At 61.3% G+C, this 21,997-nt stretch overlaps 1 protein-coding gene and 1 long non-coding RNA gene across 2 annotated transcripts in view; both read right to left on the reverse strand.

Annotated features, from left to right (window-relative positions):
• The window catches only part of LOC144954225 (bromodomain and WD repeat-containing protein 1-like), a 22,699-nt gene extending 16,652 nt beyond the window's left edge, over positions 1–6,047 (reverse strand). Inside the window, exons 1-2 of the mRNA XM_078884774.1 lie at positions 6,018–6,047; positions 762–873 (exon numbers count right to left, since the gene is read on the reverse strand). The gene's annotated coding sequence lies outside the window, so the exon portion shown is untranslated. The remainder of the gene's footprint in view (positions 1–761; positions 874–6,017) is intronic.
• Position 6,048: 1 nt separating this feature from the next.
• LOC144954226 (uncharacterized) lies at positions 6,049–21,053 on the reverse strand. The gene is made up of 3 exons (XR_013641100.1): positions 20,945–21,053; positions 19,141–19,248; positions 6,049–6,121 (listed from the first exon to the last, which is right to left on the reverse strand). It is a non-coding gene; the product is annotated as an uncharacterized LOC144954226 (long non-coding RNA).
• Positions 21,054–21,997: the final 944 nt, after the last annotated feature.

Below are 21,997 nucleotides of genomic sequence, written 5' to 3' on the forward strand. Positions count from 1 at the left end.
TGGTGAGCGAGTCGGTGAGCGAGTTGGTGAGTTGGTGAGCGAGTTGGTGAGCGAGTTGGTGAGCGAGTTGGTGAGCGAGTCGGTGAGCGAGTTGGTGAGCGAGTTGGTGAGCGAGTCGGTGAGCGAGTCGGTGAGCGAGTTGGTGAGCGAGTTGGTGAGCGAGTCGGTGAGCGAGTCGGTGAGTGAGTTGGTGAGAGCGAGTTGGTGAGCGAGTCGGTGAGCGAGTCGGTGAGCGAGTTGGTGAGCGAGTTGGTGAGCGAGTCGGTGAGCGAGTCGGTGAGCGAGTTGGTGAGCGAGTCGGTGAGTTGGTGAGTGAGTTGGTGAGCGAGTCGGTGAGCGAGTTGGTGAGTTGGTGAGCGAGTTGGTGAGCGAGTCGGTGAGCGAGTTGGTGAGTTGGTGAGCGAGTTGGTGAGCGAGTTGGTGAGCGAGTCGGTGAGCGAGTCGGTGAGCGAGTCGGTGAGCGAGTTGGTGAGTGAGTTGGTGAGCGAGTCGGTGAGCGAGTTGGTGAGTTGGTGAGCGAGTTGGTGAGCGAGTTGGTGAGCGAGTCGGTGAGCGAGTTGGTGAGCGAGTTGGTGAGCGAGTCGGTGAGCGAGTCGGTGAGCGAGTTGATGAGCGAGTTGGTGAGCGAGTTGGTGAGCGAGTCGGTGAGTTGGTGAGCGAGTCGGTGAGCGAGTTGGTGAGCGAGTTGGTTCGCGAGTTGGTGAGTTGGTGAGTGAGTTGGTGAGCGAGTTGGTGAGCGAGTTGGTGAGCGAGCGCCTCACCACACGAGGAGGCTCTGGAAGGAGGAGGTGGGGTAGTGAGGGTGGAGGGGATCCTGTCCCGTGATGGTCCCCAGCCACCAAGCATCATCAATCAGAGCCCTGAAGCGGTCACCTGGGCAGGTGAGAGACACAGAGAGAGAGCGGTGAGTGGGTGGGTGGGTGAGTGGGTGGGTGGGTGAGTGGGTGGGTGGGTGGGTGGGTGGGTGAGTGGGTGGGTGGGTGAGTGGGTGGGTGAGTGGGTGGGTGAGTGGGTGGGTGAGTGAGTGGGTGGGTGAGGGGGTGAGTGGGTGAGTGGGTGGGTGAGTGGGTGGGTGAGTGGGTGGGTGAGTGGGTGGGGAGTGGGTGGGTGAGTGGGTGGGTGAGTGGGTGGGTGGGTGGGTGGGTGAGTGGGTGGGTGGGTGAGTGGGTGAGTGGGTGAGTGGGTGGGTGAGTGGGTGGGTAAGTGGGTGGGTGGGTGGGTGAGTGGGTGAGTGGGTGGGTGGGTGGGTGGGTGAGTGGGTGGGTGAGTGGGTGGGTGGGTGGGTGGGTGAGTGAGTGGGTGGGTGAGTGGGTGGGTGGGTGAGGTGGGTGGGTGGGTGAGTGGGTGGGTGAGTGGGTGGGTGAGTGAGTGGGTGGGTGAGGGGGTGGGTGGGTGAGTGGGTGAGTGGGTGGGTGAGTGGGTGGGTGAGTGGGTGGGTGAGTGGGTGGGGAGTGGGTGGGTGAGTGGGTGGGTGAGTGGGTGGGGAGTGGGTGGGTGAGTGGGTGGGTGGGTGGGTGAGTGGGTGAGTGGGTGAGTGAGTGGGTGGGTGAGTGGGTGGGGAGTGGGTGGGTGAGTGGGTGGGTGGGTGAGTGGGTGGGGAGTGGGTGGGGAGTGGGTGGGTGAGTGGGTGGGTGAGTGGGTGGGTGAGTGGGTGAGTGGGTGGGTGAGTGGGTGAGTGGGTGAGTGAGTGGGTGGGTGAGTGGGTGAGTGGGTGGGTGAGGGGGTGGGTGGGTGGGTGAGTGGGTGGGTGGGTGAGTGGGTGGGTGGGTGAGTGGGTGGGTGGGTGGGTGGGTGAGTGGGTGGGTGAGTGGGTGAGTGGGTGGGTGGGTGAGTGGGTGGGTGGGTGGGTGAGTGGGTGGGTGGGTGAGTGGGTGGGTGGGTGGGTGAGTGAGTGGGTGGGTGGGTGGGTGGGTGGGTGGGTGAGTGGGTGAGTGGGTGAGTGGGTGAGTGGGTGGGTGAGTGAGTGAGTGAGTGAGTGAGTGGGTGAGTGGGTGGGTGGGTGAGAGAGTGGGTGAAAGAGTGGGTGGGTGAGTGAGTGAGTGGGTGAGTGGGTGAGTGGGTGGGTGGGTAGGTGAGAGAGTGGGTGGGTGGGTGAGAGAGTGGGTGAGTGAATGGGTGAGTGAGTGGGTGAGTGGGTGGGTGGGTGAGAGAGTGGGTGAGTGAGTGGGTGGGTGGGTGAGTGGGTGGGTGGGTGAGTGGGTGAGTGGGTGGGTGAGGGGGTGGGTGGGTGAGTGGGTGAGTGGGTGGGTGGGTGGGTGGGTGAGTGGGTGAGTGGGTGGGTGGGTGAGTGGGTGGGTGGGTGAGTGGGTGGGTGGGTGAGTGGGTGAGTGGGTGGGTGGGTGAGTGGGTGGGTGGGTGGGTGGGTGGGTGAGTGGGTGGGTGAGTGAGTGGGTGGGTGGGTGGGTGGGTGAGTGGGTGAGTGGGTGGGTGAGGGGGGTGGGTGGGTGGGTGAGTGGGTGGGTGGGTGAGTGGGTGGGTGGGTGGGTGAGTGGGTGGGTGGGTGGGTGAGTGGGTGGGTGGGTGGGTGGGTGGGTGGTGTGAGTGAGTGAGTGGGTGGGTGGGTGAGTGGGTGGGGAGTGGGTGGGTGGGTGGGTGAGTGGGTGGGTGAGTGGGTGGGTGGGTGGGTGAGTGGGTGGGTGGGTGGGTGAGTGGGTGGGTGGGTGGGTGAGTGGGTGGGTGGGTGGGTGGGTGAGTGGGTGGGTGGGTGAGTGGGGGGGAGTGGGTGGGTGGGTGAGTGGGTGGGTGGGTGGGTGGGGAGTGGGTGGGTGAGTGGGTGGGTGAGTGGGTGGGGAGTGGGTGGGTGAGTGGGTGGGTGAGTGGGTGGGTGAGTGGGTGGGTGAGTGGGTGGGTGGGTGAGTGGGTGGGTGAGTGGGTGGGTGAGTGGGTGGGGTGGGTGAGTGGGTAGTGGGTGGGTGGGTGGGTGAGTGAGTGAGTGGGTGGGTGGGTGGGTGGGTGGGTGAGTGGGTCGGTGGGTGAGTGGGTGGGTGGGTGGGTGAGTGGGTGGGTGAGTGGGTGGGGGTGGGTGGGTGGGTGGGTGAGTGGGTGAGTGGGTGAGTGAGTGGGTGGGTGAGTGGGTGGTGGTGAGTGGGTGGGTGGGGAGTGGGTGGGGGTGAGTGGGTAAGTGGGTGGGTGGGTGAGTGGGTGAGTGGGTGAGTGGGTGGGTGGGTGAGTGGGTGAGTGGGTGAGTGGGTGGGTGAGGGGGTGGGTGGGTGGGTGAGTGGGTGGGTGGGTGAGTGGGTGGGTGGGTGAGTGGGTGGGTGGGTGGGTGGGTGGGTGAGTGGGTGGGTGGGTGAGTGGGTGGGTGGGTGGGTGGGTGGGTGGGTGGGTGAGAGAGTGAGTGGGTGGGTGGGTGAGTGGGTGGGGAGTGGGTGGGTGGGTGGGTGAGTGGGTGGGTGGGTGGGTGAGTGGGTGGGTGAGTGGGTGGGTGGGTGGGTGGGTGAGTGGTGGGTGGGTGGGTGGGTGGGTGAGTGGGTGGGTGGATGGGTGAGTGGGTGGGTGGGTGGGTGGATGGGTGAGTGGGTGGGTGGGTGGGTGGGTGAGTGGGTGGGGAGTGGGTGGGTGGGTGGGTGAGTGGGTGGGTGGGTGAGTGGGGGGGGAGTGGGTGGGTGAGTGGGTGGGTGGGTGAGTGGGTGGGGAGTGGGTGGGTGGGTGGGTGAGTGGGTGGGTGGGTGAGTGGGTGGGTGAGTGGGTGGGTGAGTGGGTGGGTGAGTGGGTGGGTGAGTGGGTGGGTGGGTGAGTGAGTGAGTGAGTGGGTGGGTGGGTGGGTGGGTGGGTGGGTGAGTGGGTGGGTGGGTGAGTGGGTGGGTGGGTGGGTGAGTGGGTGGGTGAGTGGGTGGGTGGGTGAGTGGGTGAGTGAGTGGGTGGGTGAGTGGGTGGGTGGGTGGGTGGATGAGTGGGTGGGTGGATGAGTGGGTGGGTGGGTGGGGAGTGGGTGGGTGGGTGGGTGGGTGAGTGGGTGAGTGGGTGAGTGAGTGGGTGGGTGAGTGGGTGGGTGGGTGGGTGAGTGGGTGGGTGGGTGAGTGGGTGGGTGGGGAGTGGGTGGGTGAGTGGGTAAGTGGGTGGGTGAGTGGGTGAGTGGGTAAGTGGGTGGGTGAGTGGGTGGATGAGTGGGTGGGTGGGTGGGGAGTGGGTGGGTGGGTGAGTGAGTGGGTGGGGAGTGGGTGGGTGAGTGGGTGAGTGGGTGGGTGGGTGAGTGGGTGGGGAGTGGGTGGGTGAGTGGGTGGGTGGGTGGGTGGGTGAGTGGGTGAGTGGGTGAGTGAGTGGGTGGGTGAGTGGGTGGGAGGGTGAGCGGGTGAGTGAGTGGGTGAGTGAGTGAGTGGGTGAGTGAGTGAGTGAGTGGGTGGGTGAGGAGTGGGTGGGTGAGTGGGTAAGTGGGTGGGTGAGTGGGTGGGTGGATGAGTGGGTGGGTGGATGAGTGGGTGGGTGGGTGGGTGAGTGAGTGAGTGAGTGGGTGGGTGAGTGGGTGGGTGGGTGAGTGGGTGGGTGGGTGGGTGGGTGGGTGAGTGGGTGGGTGGGTGGGTGAGTGGGTGGGTGGGTGGGGTGGGTGGGTGAGTGGGTGGGTGGGTGAGTGGGTGAGTGAGTGGGTGGGTGGGGAGTTGGTGGGTGAGTGGGTAAGTGGGTGGGTGGGTGCGTGGGTGAGTGGGTGGATGGGTGGATGAGTGGGTGGGTGGGTGGGGTGGGTGAGTGGGTGGGTGGGTGAGTGAGTGGGTGGGTGAGTAGTGAGTGAGTGGGTGGGTGAGTGGGTAAGTGGGTGGGTGAGTGGGTTGGTGGGTGGGTAAGTGGGTGGGTGGGTGAGTGGGTGAGTGGGTGGGTGGGTGGGTGGGTGAGTGAGTGGGTGGGTGGGTCGGTGGGTGGGTGGGCGGTTGAGTGAGTGGGTGAGTGGGTGAGTGGGTGAGTGAGTGGGTGGGTGAGTGAGTGGGTGGGGTGAGTAGTGAGTGGGTGGGTGAGTGGGTGAGTGAGTGGGTGGGTGAGTGAGTGGGTGGGTGAGTAGTGAGTGAGTGGGTGGGTGAGTGGGTAAGTGGGTGGGTGACTGGGTTGGTGGGTGAGTGGGTGAGTGGGTGAGTGGGTGGGTGAGTGGGTGGGTGGGTGGGTGAGTGAGTGGGTGGGTGAGTGGGTGAGTGAGTGAGTGGGTGAGTGAGTGGGTGGGTGAGTGGGTGGGTGGGTCGGTGGGTGGGCGGTTGAGTAGTGAGTGAGTGGGTGGGTGAGTGGGTGAGTGGGTGGGTGAGTGGGTGGGTGGGTGAGTGGGTGGGTGGGGAGTGGGCGGTTGAGTGAGTGGGTGGGTGAGTGAGTGGGTGGGTGAGTAGTGAGTGAGTGGGTGGGTGAGTGGGTAAGTGGGTGGGTGAGTGGGTTGGTGGGTGGGTAAGTGGGTGGGTGGGTGAGTGGGTGAGTGGGTGGGTGGGTGGGTGGATGAGTGAGTGGGTGGGTGGGTGAGTGAGTGGGTGGGTGGGTCGGTGGGTGGGTGGGCGGTTGAGTGAGTGGGTGAGTGGGTGAGTGGGTGAGTGAGTGGGTGGGTGAGTGAGTGGGTGGGTGAGTAGTGAGGTGGGTGGGGTGAGTGGGTGAGTGAGTGGGGGTGAGTGAGTGGGTGGGTGAGTAGTGAGTGAGTGGGTGGGTGAGTGGGTAAGTGGGTGGGTGACTGGGTTGGTGGGTGGGTGAGTGGGTGAGTGGGTGGGTGAGTGGGTGGGTGGGTGGGTGAGTGAGTGGGTGGGTGAGTGGGTGAGTGAGTGAGTGGGTGAGTGAGTGGGTGGGTGAGTGGGTGGGTGGGTCGGTGGGTGGGCGGTTGAGTAGTGAGTGAGTGGGTGGGTGGGTGAGTGGGTGAGTGGGTGGGTGAGTGGGTGGGTGGGTGAGTGGGTGGGTGGGGAGTGGGCGGTTGAGTGAGTGGGTGAGTGAGTGGGTGAGTGGGTGGGTGAGTGGGCGGGTGAGTGGGTGTGTGCCCCCCCTCACTCTCACCACCCCCCCTCTCGACCACCTTTGTCTTCCTACCCCGTGTCCTTCCCCCCCGTGTCCCCCCCCCCCCTCACCGATGCCCCAGTGACGTCTCTTGGCGTCTTCGTGACGTCTCTTGGCGTCTTCGTAACTCTGCCTGAGCACCATGAAGTCAATGACGTCAGGCATGTCATGAAACCTGCGGAGACAAAGGTGGCTGGGAACGGGGGGGGGGCACGGGGGGGGGCACGGGGGGGCACGGGGGGGGCACGGGGGGGGGCACGGGGGGGGCACGGGGGGGGGCACGGGGGGGGGCACGGGGGGGGGCCCACTTGCCCAACCGTAGCCCCCCCCCCTCCCCTCCATCTGAAAGTTGATGTTGCTGGCTGGTGAGTGGGTGAGTGGGTGGGTGGGTGAGTGGGTGGGTGGGTGGGTGAGTGGGTGGGTGGGTGAGTGGGTGGGTGGGTGAGTGGGTGGGTGGGTGGGTGAGTGGGTGGGTGGGGGTGAGTGGGTGGGTGGGTGGGTGAGTGGGTGGGTGGGTGAGTGGGTGGGTGGGTGGGTGAGTGGGTGGGTGGGTGGGTGAGTGGGTGGGTGGGTGAGTGGGTGGGTGGGTGGGTGAGTGGGTGGGTGGGTGAGTGGGTGGGTGGGTGGGTGAGTGGGTGGGTGGGTGGGTGAGTGGGTGAGTGGGTGAGTGGGTGGGTGGGTGAGTGGGTGGGTGGGTGGGTGAGTGGGTGGGTGGGTGAGTGGGTGGGTGGGTGGGTGAGTGGGTGGGTGGGTGAGTGGGTGGGTGGGTGGGTGAGTGGGTGGGTGGGTGAGTGGGTGGGTGGGTGGGTGAGTGGGTGGGTGGGTGAGTGGGTGGGTGGGTGGGTGAGTGGGTGGGTGGGTGAGTGGGTGGGTGGGTGGGTGAGTGGGTGGGTGGGTGAGTGGGTGGGTGGGTGAGTGGGTGGGTGGGTGAGTGGGTGGGTGGGTGAGTGGGTGGGTGGGTGAGTGAGTGGGTGGGTGGGTGAGTGGGTGGGTGGGTGAGTGGGTGGGTGAGTGGGTGGGTGGGTGAGTGGGTGGGTGGGTGAGTGGGTGGGTGGGTGAGTGGGTGAGTGAGTGAGTAGGTGGGTGGGTAAGTGGGTGAGTGAGTGGTTGAGTTGGTGGGTGAGTAGGTGAGTGAGTAGGTGAGTGAGTGGGTGAGTGAGTGAGTGTGTGAGTGAGTAGGTGAGTGGGTGAGTGAGTAGTTGAGTGGGTGAGTGAGTGGGTGAGTGAGTAGGTGAGTGAGTGAGTAGGTGAGTGAGTGGGTGAGTGAGTAGGTGAGTGAGTGAGTGGGTGAGTGAGTGAGTGAGTAGGTGAGTGGGTGAGTGGGTGAATGAGTGGGTGAGTGAGTGGGTGAGTGAGTAGGTGAGTGAGTGAGTAGGTGAGTGACTGGGTGAGTGAGTGGGTGAGTGAGTAGGTGAGTGAGTGAGTGAGTGGGTGAGTGAGTGAGTGAGTAGGTGAGTGGGTGAGTGAGTGAGTGAGTGGTGGGTGAGTGGGTGAATGAGTGGGTGGGTGAGTGAGTGGGTGGGTGAGTGAGTGAGTGGGTAGGTGAGTGAGTGGGTGAGTGGGTGAGTGAGTGAGTGAGTGGTGGGTGAGTGGGTGAATGAGTGGGTGGGTGAGTGAGTGAGTGGGTGAGTGGGTGAGTGAGTGGGTAGGTGAGTGAGTGGGTGAGTGGGTGAGTGAGTAGGTGAGTGGGTGGGTAAGTGGGTGAGTGAGTGGGTGGGTAAGTGGGTGGGTGAGTGAGTGGGTAGGTGAGTGAGTGGGTGAGTGAGTGAGTGAGTGGGTGAGTGGGTGAGTGAGTGAGTGAGTGGGTGAGTGAGTAGGTGAGTGAGTGAGTAGGTGAGTGAGTGTCTGAGTGAGTTGGTGAGTGAGTGAGTTGGTGAGTGAGTGAGTGAGTGGGTGAGTAAGTGAGTGGGTGAGTGGGTGAGTGAGTGAGTAGGTGAGTGAGTGTCTGAGTGAGTGAGTTGGTGAGTGAGTGAGTAGGTGAGTGAGTGAGTGAGTGAGTAGGTGAGTGAGTGTCTGAGTGAGTGAGTTGGTGAGTGAGTGAGTTGGTGAGTGAGTGAGTGGGTGAGTGAGTGAGTGAGTAGGTGAGTGAGTGAGTGAGTGAGTGGGTGAGTGGGTGAGTGAGTGAGTGAGTAGGTGAGTGGGTGAGTGAGTGAGTGAGTAGGTGAGTGAGTGAGTGAGTGAGTAGGTGAGTGAGTGTCTGAGTGAGTTGGTGAGTGAGTTGGTGAGTGAGTGAGTGAGTGAGTGGGTGAGTGGGTGAGTGGGTGAGTGAGTGAGTGAGTAGGTGAGTGAGTGAGTGAGTGAGTAGGTGAGTGAGTGTCCGAGTGAGTGAGTTGGCGAGTGAGTGAGTGAGTAGGTGAGTGAGTGAGTGAGTAGGTGAGTGAGTGTCTGAGTGAGTGAGTTGGTGAGTGAGTTAGTTGGTGAGTGAGTGAGTGAGTGGGTGAGTGAGTTGGTGAGTGAGTGAGTTGGTGAGTGAGTGAGTGAGTGGGTGAGTGAGTGAGTGAGTGAGTGGGTGAGTGGGTGAGTGAGTGAGTGGGTGGGTGAGTGAGTGAGTAGGTGAGTGAGTGAGTGAGTAGGTGAGTGAGTGTCTGAGTGAGTGAGTTGGTGAGTGAGTGAGTTGGTGAGTGAGTGAGTTGGTGAGTGGGTGAGTGAGTGAGTGGGTGAGTGAGTGGGTGAGTGAGTGAGTTGGTGAGTGAGTGAGTGGGTGAGTGAGTGAGTGAGTGGGTGAGTGAGTGAGTGGGTGAGTGAGTGAGTGAGTAGGTGAGTGAGTGAGTGAGTAGGTGAGTGAGTGAGTTGGTGAGTGAGTGAGTGAGTAGGTGAGTGAGTGAGTGAGTAGGTGAGTGAGTGTCTGAGTGAGTGAGTGAGTGAGTGGGTGAGTGAGTTGGTGAGTGAGTGAGTTGGTGAGTGAGTGAGTGGGTGAGTGAGTGAGTGAGTGGGTGAGTGGGTGAGTGAGTGAGTGGGAGTGAGTGAGTGGGTGAGTGAGTGAGTGAGTGGGGTGAGTGGGTGAGTGAGTGAGTGGGGAGTGAGTGAGTGAGTAGGTGAGTGAGTGAGTGAGTAGGTGAGTGAGTGTCTGAGTGAGTGAGTTGGTGAGTGAGTGAGTTGGTGAGTGAGTGAGTGGGTGAGTGAGTGAGTTGGTGAGTGGGTGAGTGAGTGAGTGGGTGAGTGAGTGGGTGAGTGAGTGAGTTGGTGAGTGAGTGAGTGGGTGAGTGAGTGAGTGGGTGAGTGAGTGAGTGGGTGAGTGAGTGAGTGAGTAGGTGAGTGAGTGAGTGAGTAGGTGAGTGAGTGAGTGGCTGAGTGAGTGAGTGAGTAGGTGAGTGAGTGAGTGAGTGAGTTGGTGAGTGAGTGAGTGAGTGGGTGAGTGAGTGAGTGGGTGAGTGGGTGAGTGTGGGTGAGTGGGTGAGTGAGTGAGTGAGTGGGTGAGTGGGTGAGTGAGTGAGTGAGTAGGTGAGTGAGTGAGTGAGTGTCTGAGTGAGTGAGTGAGTGTCTGAGTGAGTTGGTGAGTGAGTGAGTGAGTGGGTGAGTGAGTGAGTGGGTGAATGAGTGAGTGGGTGAGTGAGTGGGTGAGTGAGTGAGTTGGTGAGTGAGTGGGTGAGTGAGTGAGTGAGTAGGTGAGTGAGTGAGTGAGTAGGTGAGTGAGTGAGTGAGTAGGTGAGTGAGTGTCTGAGTGAGTGAGTTGGTGAGTGAGTGAGTGGGTGAGTGAGTGAGTGAGTGAGTGGGTGAGTGAGTGAGTGAGTGAGTGAGTGGGTGAGTGGGTGAGTGGGTGAGTGAGTGAGTGAGTGGGTGGGTGAGTGAGTGAGTGGGTGAGTGAGTGGGTGAGTGGTGAGTGAGTGAGTGAGTGGGTGGGTGAGTGAGTGAGTGAGTGAGTGGGTGAGTGAGTGGGTGAGTGGGTGAGTGGGTGAGTGAGTGAGTGGGTGGGTGAGTGAGTGAGTAGGTGAGTGAGTGAGTAGGTGAGTGAGTGAGTGGGTGAGTGAGTGAGTTGCTGAGTGGGTGAGTGAGTGAGTTGGTGAGTGAGTGAGTTGGTGAGTGAGTGAGTGAGTGAGTTGGTGAGTGAGTGACGTGAGTGGGTGAGTGAGTGAGTGGGTGGGTGAGTGAGTGGGTGAGTGAGTGAGTGAGTGGGTGAGTGAGTGAGTGAGTGGGTGAGTGAGTGGGTGAGTGAGTGGGTGAGTGAGTGAATGAGTGAGTGGTGAGTGAGTGGTGAGTGAGTGGTGGTGAGTGAGTGAGTGGGTGAGTGAGTGAGTGAGTGGGTGAGTGAGTGTCTGAGTGAGTGAGTGTCTGAGTGAGTGAGTGAGTGGGTGAGTGAGTGGGTGAGTGAGTGAGTGGGTGAGTGAGTGGGTGAGTGGGTGGGTGAGTAGGTGAGTGAGTGAGTGGGTGAGTGGAGTGAGTGAGTGGTGAGTGAGTGGGTGAGTGGGTGGGTGAGTAGGTGAGTGAGTGAGTGAGTGAGTGAGTGGGTGAGTGAGTGAGTGGGTGAGTGAGTGAGTGAGTGGGTGAATGAGTGAGTGGGTGAGTGAGTGGGTGAGTGAGTGTCTGAGTGAGTGAGTGTCTGAGTGAGTGAGTGGGTGAGTGAGTGAGTGGGTGGTGAGTGAGTGAGTGAGTGGGTGAGTGAGTGGGTGAATGAGTGAGTGGGTGAGTGAGTGGGTGAGTGAGTGGGTGAGTGGGTGAGTGAGTGAGTGGGTGGGTGAGTGAGTAGGTGAGTGAGTGAGTGGGTGAGTGAGTGGGTGGGTGAGTGGGTGGGTGGGTGAGTGGGTGGGTGGGTGAGTGTGGGTGGGTGGGTGAGTGAGTGAGTGGGTGAGTGAGTGGGTGGGTGGGTGGGTGAGTGGGTGGGTGGGTGGGTGAGTGGGTGGGTGGGTGAGTGAGTGGGTGGGTGGGTGAGTGAGTGGGTGGGTGGGTGAGTGAGTGGGTGAGTGAGTGGGTGAGTGAGTGGGTGAGTGGGTGAGTGAGTGGGTGGGTGGGTGAGTGAGTGGGTGGGTGGGTGAGTGAGTGGGTGAGTGAGTGGGTGAGTGAGTGGGTGAGTGGGTGAGTGAGTGGGTGGGTGGGTGAGTGGGTGGGTGGGTGGGTGGGTGAGTGAGTGGGTGGGTGGGTGAGTGAGTGGGTGAGTGAGTGGGTGAGTGAGTGGGTGAGTGAGTGAGTGAGTGGGTGGGTGGGTGAGTGAGTGGGTGAGGTGGGTGAGTGAGTGGGTGAGTGAGTGGGTGAGTGGGTGAGTGAGTGGGTGGGTGGGGTGAGTGGGGTGGGTGGGTGGTGTGAGTGAGTGGGGTGGGTGGGTGGGTGAGTGAGTGGGTGAGTGAGTGGGGTGAGTGAGTGGGTGGGTGGTGAGTGGGTGGGGTGGGTGAGTGAGTGGGTGAGTGAGTGGGTGAGTGAGTGGGTGAGTGGTGAGTGAGTGGGTGGGTGGGTGAGTGGGTGGGTGGGTGAGTGAGTGGGTGGGTGGGTGAGTGAGTGGGTGAGTGAGTGGGTGAGTGAGTGGGTGAGTGGGTGAGTGAGTGGGTGGGTGGGTGAGTGGGTGGGTGGGTGAGTGAGTGGGGGGGGTGAGTGAGTGGGTGAGTGAGTGGTGAGTGAGTGGGTGAGTGAGTGAGTGGGTGGGTGGGTGGTGAGTGGGGGTGGGTGGTGAGTGAGTGGGTGAGTGAGTGGGTGAGTGAGTGGGTGAGTGGGTGAGTGAGTGGGTGGGTGGGTGAGTGGGTGGGTGGGTGAGTGAGTGGGTGGGTGGGTGGGTGAGTGAGTGGGTGAGTGAGTGGGTGAGTGAGTGGGTGGGTGAGTGAGTGGGTGGGTGGGTGAGTGAGTGGGTGAGTGAGTGGGTGAGTGAGTGGGTGAGTGAGTGGGTGGGTGGGTGAGTGGGTGGGTGGGTGGGTGAGTGAGTGGGTGGGTGGGTGAGTGAGTGGGTGAGTGAGTGGGTGAGTGAGTGGGTGAGTGGGTGAGTGAGTGGGTGGGTGGGTGAGTGGGTGGGTGGTGGGTGAGTGAGTGGGGTGGGTGGGTGAGTGAGTGGGTGAGTGAGTGGGTGAGTGAGTGGGTGAGTGAGTGGGTGAGTGGGTGGGTGAGTGAGTAGGTGAGTGAGTAGGTGAGAGGGTGGGTGGGTGAGTGAGTGAGTTGGTGAGTGAGTAGGTGAGTGAGTGTCTGAGTGAGTGAGTGGGTGAGTGAGTGAGTGAGTGGGTGAGTGAGTGAGTAGGTGAGTGAGTGTCTGAGTGGGTGAGTGGGTGAGTGAGTGAGTGAGTGGGTGAGTGAGTGAGTAGGTGAGTGAGTGTCTGAGTGGGTGAGTGGGTGAGTGAGTGGGTGAGTAGGTGAGTGAGTGAGTGAGTAGGTGAGTGAGTGTCTGAGTGAGCGAGTGGGGTGAGTGAGTGGGTGGGTGGGTGAGTGGGTGAGTGGGTGGGTGGGTGGGTGAGTGGGTGGGTGGGTGAGTGGGTGGGTGGGTGGTGGGTGAGTGGGTGGGTGGGTGAGTGGGTGGGTGAGTGGGTGGGTGGGTGGGTGGGTGAGTGGGTGGGTGAGTGAGTGGGTGGGTGGGTGAGTGAGTGGGTGGGTGGGTGAGTGGGTGGGTGAGTGAGTGAGTGGGTGGGTGGGTGGGTGGGTGGGTGAGTGGGTGGGTGGGTAAGTGGGTGGGTGAGTGAGTGGGTAGTTGAGTGAGTGGGTGAGTGAGTGAGTGTGTGAGTGAATAGGTGAGTGGGTGGGTGAGTGGGTGGGTGGGTGAGTGGGTGGGTGAGTGAGTGGGTGGGTGGGTGAGTGGGTGGGTGGGTGAGTGGGTGGGTGAGTGAGTGAGTGGGTGGGTGGGTGAGTGGGTGGGTGGGTGAGTGGGGTGGGTGGGTGGGTGAGTGGGTGAGTGGGTGGGTGAGTGAGTGGGTGGGTGGGTGGGTGGGTGAGTGGGTGGGTGGGTGGGTGGGTGGGTGGGTGAGTGAGTGGGTGGGTGAGTGGGTGAGTGAGTGGGTGAGTGAGTAGGTGAGTGAGTGAGTGGGTGAGTGAGTGGGTGGGTAAGTGGGTGGGTGAGTGAGTGGGTAGTTGAGTGAGTGGGTGAGTGAGTGAGTGTGTGAGTGAGTAGGTGAGTGGGTGAGTAGTTGAGTGGGTGAGTGAGTGGGTGAGTGAGTAGGTGAGTGAGTGAGTGAGTAGGTGAGTGAGTGGGTGAGTGAGTGGGTGGGTGAGTGGGTGGGTGAGTGAGTGGGTGGGTGGGTGAGTGGGTGAATGGGTGGGTGGGTGAGTGGGTGAGTGGGTGGGTGGGTGGGTGAGTGGGTGGGTGGGTGAGTGGGTGAGTGGGTGGGTGGGTGAGTGAGTGGGTGGGGTGGGTGAGTGGGTGGGTGAGTGAGTGGGTGGGTGGGTGAGTGAGTGGGTGAGTGAGTGAGTGAGTGGGTGAATGAGTGAGTGGGTGAGTGAGTGGGTGAGTGAGTGAGTGGGTGGGTGAGTGAGTAGGTGAGTGAGTGAGTGTCTGAGTGAGTGAGTGTCTGAGTGAGTGAGTGAGTGGGTGAGTGAGTGGGTGAGTGAGTGAGTGGGTGAGTGAGTGGGTGAGTGGGTGGGTGAGTAGGTGAGTGAGTGAGTGGGTGAGTGGGTGAGTGAGTGGGTGAGTGAGTGGGTGAGTGGGTGGGTGAGTAGGTGAGTGAGTGAGTGAGTGAGTGAGTGGGTGAGTGAGTGAGTGGGTGAGTGAGTGAGTGAGTGGGTGAATGAGTGAGTGGGTGAGTGAGTGGGTGAGTGAGTGTCTGAGTGAGTGAGTGTCTGAGTGAGTGAGTGGGTGAGTGAGTGAGTGGGTGGGTGAGTGAGTGAGTGAGTGGGTGAGTGAGTGGGTGAATGAGTGAGTGGGTGAGTGAGTGGGTGAGTGAGTGGGTGAGTGGGTGAGTGAGTGAGTGGGTGGGTGAGTGAGTAGGTGAGTGAGTGAGTGGGTGAGTGAGTGGGTGGGTGAGTGGGTGGGTGGGTGAGTGGGTGGGTGGGTGAGTGGGTGGGTGGGTGAGTGAGTGAGTGGGTGAGTGAGTGGGTGGGTGGGTGGGTGAGTGGGTGGGTGGGTGGGTGAGTGGGTGGGTGGGTGAGTGAGTGGGTGGGTGGGTGAGTGAGTGGGTGGGTGGGTGAGTGAGTGGGTGAGTGAGTGGGTGAGTGAGTGGGTGGGTGAGTGGGTGAGTGAGTGGGTGGGTGGGTGAGTGAGTGGGTGGGTGGGTGAGTGAGTGGGTGAGTGAGTGGGTGAGTGAGTGGGTGAGTGGGTGAGTGAGTGGGTGGGTGGGTGAGTGGGTGGGTGGGTGGGTGAGTGAGTGGGTGGGTGGGTGAGTGAGTGGGTGAGTGAGTGGGTGAGTGAGTGGGTGAGTGAGTGAGTGAGTGGGTGGGTGGGTGAGTGAGTGGGTGAGTGGGTGAGTGAGTGGGTGAGTGAGTGGGTGAGTGGGTGAGTGAGTGGGTGGGTGGGTGAGTGGGTGGGTGGGTGGGTGAGTGAGTGGGTGGGTGGGTGGGTGAGTGAGTGGGTGAGTGAGTGGGTGAGTGAGTGGGTGGGTGGGTGAGTGAGTGGGTGGGTGGGTGAGTGAGTGGGTGAGTGAGTGGGTGAGTGAGTGGGTGAGTGGGTGAGTGAGTGGGTGGGTGGGTGAGTGGGTGGGTGGGTGAGTGAGTGGGTGGGTGGGTGAGTGAGTGGGTGAGTGAGTGGGTGAGTGAGTGGGTGAGTGGGTGAGTGAGTGGGTGGGTGGGTGAGTGGGTGGGTGGGTGAGTGAGTGGGTGGGTGGGTGAGTGAGTGGGTGAGTGAGTGGGTGAGTGAGTGGGTGAGTGAGTGAGTGGGTGGGTGGGTGAGTGAGTGGGTGGGTGGGTGAGTGAGTGGGTGAGTGAGTGGGTGAGTGAGTGGGTGAGTGGGTGAGTGAGTGGGTGGGTGGGTGAGTGGGTGGGTGGGTGAGTGAGTGGGTGGGTGGGTGGGTGAGTGAGTGGGTGAGTGAGTGGGTGAGTGAGTGGGTGGGTGAGTGAGTGGGTGGGTGGGTGAGTGAGTGGGTGAGTGAGTGGGTGAGTGAGTGGGTGAGTGAGTGGGTGAGTGAGTGGGTGGGTGGGTGAGTGGGTGGGTGGGTGGGTGAGTGAGTGGGTGGGTGGGTGAGTGAGTGGGTGAGTGAGTGGGTGAGTGAGTGGGTGAGTGGGTGAGTGAGTGGGTGGGTGGGTGAGTGGGTGGGTGGGTGGGTGAGTGAGTGGGTGGGTGGGTGAGTGAGTGGGTGAGTGAGTGGTGAGTGAGTGGGTGAGTGAGTGGGTGAGTGGGTGGGTGAGTGAGTAGGTGAGTGAGTAGGTGAGAGGGTGGGTGGGTGAGTGAGTGAGTTGGTGAGTGAGTAGGTGAGTGAGTGTCTGAGTGAGTGAGTGTGTGAGTGAGTGAGTGAGTGGGTGAGTGAGTGAGTAGGTGAGTGAGTGTCTGAGTGGGTGAGTGGGTGAGTGAGTGAGTGAGTGGGTGAGTGAGTGAGTAGGTGAGTGAGTGTCTGAGTGGGTGAGTGGGTGAGTGAGTGGGTGAGTAGGTGAGTGAGTGAGTAGGTGAGTGAGTGTCTGAGTGAGTGAGTGGGTGAGTGAGTGGGTGGGTGGGTGAGTGAGTGGGTGGGTGGGTGAGTGGGTGAGTGGGTGGGTGGGTGGGTGAGTGGGTGGGTGGGTGAGTGGGTGGGTGGGTGGGTGGGTGAGTGGGTGGGTGGGTGAGTGGGTGGGTGAGTGGGTGGGTGAGTGGGTGGGTGAGTGGGTGGGTGGGTGGGTGGGTGAGTGGGTGAGTGGGTGGGTGAGTGAGTGGGTGGGTGGGTGGGTGAGTGAGTGGGTGGGTGGGTGAGTGGGTGGGTGAGTGAGTGGGTGGGTGGGTGGGTGGGTGGGTGGGTGAGTGGGTGGGTGGGTAAGTGGGTGGGTGAGTGAGTGGGTAGTTGAGTGAGTGGGTGAGTGAGTGAGTGTGTGAGTGAATAGGTGAGTGGGTGGGTGAGTGGGTGGGTGGGTGAGTGGGTGGGTGAGTGAGTGGGTGGGTGGGTGAGTGGGTGGGTGGGTGAGTGGGTGGGTGAGTGAGTGAGTGGGTGGGTGGGTGAGTGGGTGGGTGGGTGAGTGGGTGGGTGGGTGAGTGGGTGAGTGGGTGGGTGAGTGAGTGGGTGGGTGGGTGGGTGGGTGAGTGAGTGGGTGGGTGGGTGGGTGGGTGGGTGGGTGGGTGAGTGGGTGGGTGAGTGGGTGAGTGAGTGGGTGAGTGAGTAGGTGAGTGAGTGAGTGGGTGAGTGAGTGGGTGGGTAAGTGGGTGGGTGAGTGAGTGGGTAGTTGAGTGAGTGGGTGAGTGAGTGAGTGTGTGAGTGAGTAGGTGAGTGGGTGAGTAGTTGAGTGGGTGAGTGAGTGGGTGAGTGAGTAGGTGAGTGAGTGAGTGAGTAAGTGAGTGAGTGGGTGAGTGAGTGGGTGGGTGAGTGGGTGGGTGAGTGAGTGGGTGGGTGGGTGAGTGGGTGAATGGGTGGGTGGGTGAGTGGGTGAGTGGGTGAGTGGGTGGGTGGGTGGGTGAGTGGGTGGGTGGGTGAGTGGGTGAGTGGGTGGGTGGGTGAGTGAGTGGGTGGGTGGGTGAGTGGGTGGGTGAGTGAGTGGGTGGGTGGGTGAGTGAGTGGGTGAGTGAGTGAGTGAGTGGGTGAATGAGTGAGTGGGTGAGTGAGTGGGTGAGTGAGTGAGTGGGTGGGTGAGTGAGTAGGTGAGTGAGTGAGTGGGTGAATGAGTGAGTGTCTGAGTGAGTGAGTTGGTGAGTGAGTGAGTGAGTGGGTGAGTGAGTGGGTGAGTGAGTGGGTGAGTGAGTGGGTGGGTGGGTGAGTGAGTGAGTGGGTGGGTGGGTGGGTGGGTGGGTGGGTGGGTGGGTGGGTGGGTGGGTGGGTGGGTGAGTGAGTGGGTGGGTGAGTGGGTGAGTGAGTGGGTGAGTGAGTAGGTGAGTGAGTGAGTGGGTGAGTGAGTGGGTGGGTGAGTGAGTGGTAGTTGAGTGAGTGGGTGAGTGAGTGAGTGTGTGACGTGAGTAGGTGCATGGGTGAGTAGTTGAGTGGGTGAGTGAGTGGGTGAGTGAGTAGGTGAGTGAGTGAGTGAGTAGGTGAGTGAGTGGGTGAGTGAGTGGGTGGGTGAGTGAGTGGGTGGGTGAGTGGGTGGGTGAGTGAGTGGGTGGGTGGGTGAGTGGGTGAATGGGTGGGTGGGTGAGTGGGTGAGTGGGTGAGTGGGTGGGTGGGTGGGTGAGTGGGTGGGTGGGTGAGTGGGTGGGTGAGTAGGTGAGTGAGTGAGTGAGTGGGTGAATGAGTGAGTGTCTGAGTGAGTGAGTGGGTGAGTGAGTGGGTGGGTGAGTGGGTGAATGAATGAGTGAGTGGTGTGAGTAGGTGAGTGAGTGAGTGAGTGGGTGAGTGAGTGGGTGAGTGAGTGGGTGAGTGAGTGAGTGAGTAGGTGAGTGAGTGAGTGGGTGAGTGAGTGTCTGAGTGAGTGGGTGAGTGAGTGAGTGAGTGTCTGAGTGAGTGAGTGGGTAGGTGAGTGAGTGGGTGAGTGAGTGGGTGAGTGAGTGGGTGGGTGAGTGGGTAGGTGGGTGAGTGTCTGAGTGGGTGAGTGAGTAGGTGAGTGGGTGAGTAGGTGAGTGGGGTGAGTGAGTGGGTGGGTGGGTGAATGACTTAGTGAGTGAGTGGGTGAGTGAGTGGGTGAGTGAGTGGGTGGAGTGAGTGAGTGAGTGGGTGAGTGAGTGAGTGTCTGAGTGAGTGAGTGGGTGAGTAGGTGAGTGAGTGAGTGAGTGAGTGGGTGAGTGAGTGGGTGAGTGAGTGAGTGGGTGAGTGAGTGAGTGAGTAGGTGAGTGAGTGAGTGGGTGAGTGAGTGTCTGAGTGAGTGGGTGAGTGAGTGGGTGAGTGAGTGAGTGAGTGTCTGAGTGAGTGAGTGGGTAGGTGAGTGAGTGGGTGAGTGAGTGGGTGAGTGAGTGGGTGGGTGAGTGGGTAGGTGGGTGAGTGGGTGAATGAGTGAGTGAGTGAGTGGGTGAGTGAGTGGGTGAGTGAGTGGGTGAGTGAGTGGGTGAGTGAGTGAGTGTCTGAGTGAGTGGGTGAGTGAGTGGGTGAGTGAGTGAGTGAGTGTCTGAGTGAGTGAGTGAGTGGGTAGGTGAGTGAGTGGGTGAGTGAGTGGGTGAGTGAGTGGGTGGGTGAGTGGGTAGGTGGGTGAGTGGGTGAATGAGTGAGTGAGTGAGTGGGTGAGTGAAGTGAGTGAGTGTCTGAGTGAGTGAGTGGGTAGGTGAGTGAGTGGGTGAGTGAGTGGGTGAGTGAGTGGGTGGGTGAGTGGGTAGGTGGGTGAGTGGGTGAATGAGTGAGTGAGTGAGTGGGTGAGTGAGTGAGTGGGTGAGTGAGTGGGTGAGTGAGTGGGTGAGTGAGTGAGTGTCTGAGTGAGTGGGTGAGTGAGTGAGTGAGTGTCTGAGTGAGTGAGTGGGTAGGTGAGTGAGTGGGTGAGTGAGTGGGTGAGTGAGTGGGTGGGTAGGTGGGTGAGTGGGTGAATGAGTGAGTGAGTGAGTGGGTGAGTGAGTGAGTGAGTGGGTGAGTGAGTGGGTGAGTGAGTGAGTGAGTAGGTGAGTGAGTGAGTGAGTGGGTGAGTGAGTGGGTGAGTGAGTGGGTGAGTGAGTGAGTGGGTGAGTGAGTGAGTGAGTGAGTGGGTGAGTGAGTGAGTGAGTGGGTGAGTGAGTGGGTGAGTGAGTGAGTGAGTGTCTGAGTGAGTGTCTGAGTGAGTGAGTGAGTGGGTGAGTGAGTGAGTGAGTGGGTGAGTGAGTGTCTGAGTGAGTGAGTGGTGTGAGTGGGTGAGTGGGTGAGTGAGTGGGTGAGTGGGTGAGTGAGTGAGTGTCTGAGTGAGTGAGTGAGTGGGTGAGTGAGTGTCTGAGTGGGTGAGTGAGTGAGTGAGTGGGTGAGTGAGTGTCTGAGTGGGTGAGTGAGTGAGTGAGTAGGTGAGTGAGTGTCTGAGTGGGTGAGTGGGTGAGTGAGTGGGTGAGTAGGTGAGTGAGTGTCTGAGTGGGTGAGTGAGTGAGTGAGTAGGTGAGTGAGTGTCTGAGTGGGTGAGTGGGTGAGTGAGTGAGTGGGTGAGTGGGTGAGTGGGTGAGTGAGTGGGTGAGTGGGTGAGTGAGTGAGTGTCTGAGTGAGTGAGTGAGTGGGTGAGTGAGTGTCTGAGTGGGTGAGTGAGTGAGTGAGTGGGTGAGTGAGTGTCTGAGTGGGTGAGTGGGTGAGTGAGTAGGTGAGTGAGTGTCTGAGTGGGTGAGTGGGTGAGTGAGTGGGTGAGTGAGTGGGTGAGTAGGTGAGTGAGTGGGCGAGTTACTTGAGAGAGAAGGAATCTCCCGAGTCCACCAGGGCGAGTTTCACGCAGCACAAGGTGGGCGGCCCGACCTCATAGCGCACCCCAATCACCCTCACCAGCTCCTCACCCCTGCACCGCACACTCACCACCGTCACTCACCCACCCACTCCCCCACCCACCCACCCACCCAACCAACTCACCCTCTCACCTACTCACCTCCACCTACTCACCCACTCACCACCACCCACTCACCCACCCACCTCACCCACTCACCCACCCACCTCACTCACCCACTCACTCGTTCACCCACTCACTCGTTCACGTCGCTCACCCACTCACCCACCCACTCACCCACTCACTCACTCACCCACTCGTTCACTCGCTCACCCACTCACTCACTCACTCACCCACTCACTCACTCACTCACCCACCCACCCACCCACTCACTCACTCACTCACTCACCCTCCCACCCACCCACCCCACTCACCCACTCACTCACCCTCCCACCCACCCACCCACCCACCCACTCACCTACTCACTCACCTACTCACTCACCCACCCACTCACCCACTCACCCACCACCCACCCACCCACTCACCCACCCACCCACCCACTCACCAACCCACCCACCCACCCACCCACTCACCCACCCACTCACCCACCCACCCACCCACTCACCCACTCACCCACCCACCCACTCACCCACCCACCCACCCACCCACCCACCCACCCACCCACTCACCACCCACCCACCCACTCACCCACCCACCCACTCACCCACCCACCCACCCACTCACCCACCCACCCACCCACCCACTCACCCACCCACCCACCCACCCACTCACCCACCCACTCACTCACCCACCCACCCACCCACCCACCCACTCACCCACCCACTCACCCACCCACCCACTCACCCACCCACTCACTCACCCACCCACTCACCCACCCACCCACTCACCCACCCACCCACCCACTCACCCACCCACTCACCCACCCACCCACCCACTCACCCACTCACCCACCCACCCACCCACCCACCCACCCACCCACTCACCCACTCACCCACTCACCCACCCACTCACTCACCCACCCACCCACCCACTCACCCGCAGTGTGAGGCGTCTCCACGGAGCGAGGCGAGTCTCCACACCGTACGTGCGCTGACTCACTCACTCACCCACCCACTCACCCACCCACCCACCCACCCACTCCACCCACCCACCCACCCACCCACCCACCCACTCACCCACCCACCCACCCACCCACCCACTCACCCACTCACCCACTCACCCACCCACCCACTCACCCACCCACCCACCCACTCACCCGCAGTGTGAGGCGTCTCCACGGAGCGTGACGAGTCTCCACACCGTACGTGCGCTGACTCACTCACTCACCCACCCGCCCACTCACCCACCCACTCACCCACCCACCCACTCACCCACCCACCCACCCACCCACCCACTCACCCACCCACCCACCCACCCACCCACTCACCCACCCACTCACCCGCAGTGTGAGGCGTCTCCACGGAGCGTGACGAGTCTCTACACCGTACGTGCGCTGACTCACTCACTCACTCACTCACCCACCCACCCACCCACTCACCCACCCACTCACCACTCACCCACCCACTCACCCACCCACCCACCCACCCACTCACCCACCCACCCACCCACCCACCCACCCACTCACCCACCCACTCACCCACTCACCCACTCACCCCGCAGTGTGAGGCGTCTCCACGGAGTGTGACGAGTCTCCACACCGTACGTGCGCTGACTCACTCACTCACCCACCCACTCACCCACCCACTCACACCGCAGTGTGAGGCGTCTCCACGGAGTGTGGCGAGTCTCCACACCGTACGTGCGCTGACGTTTCGCTGCCTCTAGGTAGAGCTCGTGACCCTGACGGCAGTAGACCACCTGAGGTGAACGGCACGAGTTACCCCGGGTTACCACCCCGGGTTACCCCGCGTTGCCCAGGGTTACCCCGCGAATGCCAGGGTTACCCGAAACAACATCAACAAACACCACCATCACCAGTGCCACCTATCGCACAACATTACCGTCTACAAATAGTCACCCACCCACCCACTCACTCACCCACTCACTCACTCCACCACTCACTCACTCACATCACCACCCACTCACTCACTCACCTCACCCACTCACTCACTCACTCACTTCACTCACTCACTCAGCTTCTCCACTCACCACCCACTCACCTCACTCACTCACCCACTCACCTCACTCACTCACTTACCCACTCACTCACCCACCCACTTACCCACTCACTCACCCACCACCCACTCACTCACTCACTCACCCACTCACCCACTCACTCAACTACCACATCACTCACTCACCTCACCACTCACTCACTCACTCACCACTCACTCACTCACTCAGCACACCACATCACTCACTCACCACTACCACCACCCACCACATCCACCCACCCACCCACTCAACCACCACCAGCACCCACTCAATCCACCCACTCACTCATCTCCCACTCACGTCACTCCACTCACGTCACCCACTCACTCACCCACTCAATCTACCAACTCACTCACTCGTCGCTCACTCCACTCACTCACTCACCCACTCACTCACTCACCCTCCACTCACTCACGCCCACTCACTCACTCACCCACTCACTCACTCACACACCCAATCACTCACTCACCCACTCTCACTCTCACTCACCCACTCCACTCACTCACCACCACACCTCCCCACCACCCACCTCACCCCACCCACACTCACCCACTCACCCACCCACACACCACCCACCCACACTCACTTACTCACCCACTCACTCACTCACCTACCCACCCACCCACCCACTCACTCACTCACTCACCCA

This window comes from Lampetra fluviatilis, unplaced genomic scaffold (assembly GCF_964198595.1).
Source record: "Lampetra fluviatilis unplaced genomic scaffold, kcLamFluv1.1 SCAFFOLD_760, whole genome shotgun sequence".
Taxonomy (NCBI): Eukaryota; Metazoa; Chordata; class Hyperoartia; order Petromyzontiformes; family Petromyzontidae; genus Lampetra; species Lampetra fluviatilis.